The sequence below is a fragment of the Coregonus lavaretus genome (assembly GCF_964263955.1).
Source record: "Coregonus lavaretus genome assembly, chromosome: 33".
Lineage (NCBI taxonomy): Eukaryota > Metazoa > Chordata > Actinopteri > Salmoniformes > Salmonidae > Coregonus > Coregonus lavaretus.
This window is the reverse complement of record NC_140020.1, coordinates 18,377,177-18,379,667: the sequence shown is the minus strand read 5'-3', so window position 1 is coordinate 18,379,667 and position 2,491 is coordinate 18,377,177.

Genomic DNA, 2,491 nt, shown 5'->3' with positions numbered 1-2,491 from the left:
TGGAATTGAATGATTGTCAGATGTAACTTCTTGAGCAGAAAATTTGCCTGTTTTAGCCCTTGTAAACTGGACGAGGATCAGTGTTCCTTTAGGTAGCTAATGTTTCACTGTCTTAGGATCAGTAGCCCTAAAGGTAGCCTATGAGTCAGGTGACCCTCAACAAAGGACTGTAATAGGATCAGTTGTGTGATCAATTTCTCTGGGTCAGTTGTTAGCTGGTCCCAATCCACATGAGACATGATAAGGTAATCACAGTATGATGAGTCACAGACACTATAGACACTATAGTCCCCCGTTTCACCCCTGACCTAAACAAATGACAGTCCACTCCACATCAGGCTCATTTTTATGCCCGAAGATGCAGTGAAGGAGCCTTTCATCCTTTAGATCAGGTTTAGAGAAACCTTCACTATCGATAATCAACGGGGTGTCGTGCAGTGCTTCGCTTTCTCCGGCTTTGCCGTATCGAGCAGGGGAGGAGTGAAAAGCAGAAAGCCCAGCAGGGGAGCCTCGTCGGCGGGCACGCTGCTTTCAAGAGCCCCCCTGGGAACTCTGGTCCTGTGGTTCTCTGATCATGCACTGTAAAGAGAATTTCCAGGTGAAAGGGAGAGCAGTCATTGGTAATGTCAATCAAAAATATATCTGGTTTAATACAAGTTGCAACAGGGAGACACCTCCAGCACAGAAGCAGAGCAGATGTCTCATGAGCGTTCTCTAAGCAGGCCTAATCATATGTTCTGGAAACACATAACTAAAGATAACACAAAGCAATGACTCACACAGTCTCACAGAATAATAACCAGTGTGTCCTCGGAACAGGCACCAACACTATCAGCAGATATGAGAACTGTCCATTACATTCAGGTCTAGAATACAAGTCTTGTGACCATCAACCTTGCACAGAACAGAATCATGTGTTCCAGAAAGGAAAGTTATAATACATTGTGTTCATCTTAACTGACTATGAACTTTATTAATCTTAATTTCCCATTACATGCACACTGTAACCCAGTGGAAGCATCCTCGGAGTACCAGCCTCAGGGGTCAGACATTGATCAACTGGCGACAAACCTACACACACACACACACACCTCTGCATGGGACACCTGCCTCATTCTTTGACCTCTGGCCCCCTGGCCATCAATACTGTCCTTGGAACAGAGCCAGGTTGGATGACGTGCTCCTGCTGCAGACAGCCGGTAGTAAAAAAACCCGCCAGGCGAGAGATAGATGGTACCATTCATGTCATCCATCCATCCATCCAGCACTCCTCTCTTCCACTCGGGTCCCTTGCTCTATAAAAAGCTACAAATCGACTGAAGGCTCGTAACTTAAGTCTCTTTTTTCATCTCCCTCATTGCTCCCTTTGTTTTGTCAGCTGGTTAGCAGGTAGCGCTAGCAGCGAGTGGCAGGATGGTGGCAGGTGCATGTTTTCTGAATGACTCAAGCTGAGCGAGTGGTTCAGAAGATTGAGAGAAGAAGCAGATATGAAAATGAAATGTAAATGAATTCAAATGATACAAAATCAACAAACTCATTCTAATTTAGATATAGCACTAATTGACCTCAGAAATTAAGTGCTGGAAATGAAACTAAATGCAATAGCCTGCTGATCGTTTATTTTCTCCACAGAGCCTCAAGGATATATTTAAACAGTAAGTAACATTCTTGTTTTCGTCTGTTTAGTGTTCCATTCTGCTTCTTATGGGCTGTTTAGCTGGAAAATCACAAATAGCATTACATAACACAAATATTCACATAAACTAACACACCAATTGCATTGACTATGAAGCTAAAGTAACTGCATAGGAGATGCGTGTGATTTGCAGTAATGTCTGATGGCTGGCTGCTGATAGCTAATACATTATAATGAAGCTCTCCACCTGTAGAGTTATCGAGCATATCCACCCAGCATGCGTCACTACCAGCCACACGGGGGACAGAGGACGCTGCCATCCATCGCTGTCCTGTCTGTCACCTCCTATTTGTTTGTCTCTGCTAAGGTGTCCAATATGGAACGTCCAGAGCCGGGCTACGAGAGCAAGGCCCATTTTGTCATCAACACAGAGAATGTGGCAGACGTGCTGAGGACCATTGACTTCAACACAGGTAGGGCCTCAGGTAGCTGTACAATACGACCATATATGGAGAGTTTGGCCACTTTTAAGTTTCTCTATACATGACTCTAGCCTCAAGGCCCTGACGGATGTTCAGCTCCGTACATTACCCCCCAAAACTATTTTCCATTGCATGTTCAAGGCTATTTCCCTTGTTTTTGTTGGTCTGTCTTAATGTGGTGCTTTCTGTGTGGTCGCAGGTTCCCAGGGAAAGGTCGGAGAGGATGGTTATGATCTGGGTGAGGACTTGGCATCACTGACAGCGGTGGACGTAGACTATGGGCGATACCAGTAGTTGAAAAGGGTCAAAGAAAGAAAAAGCAGCACATGGTATGCTGCTCCCCTGCTTTATTCCCTTACACATATTTACTACG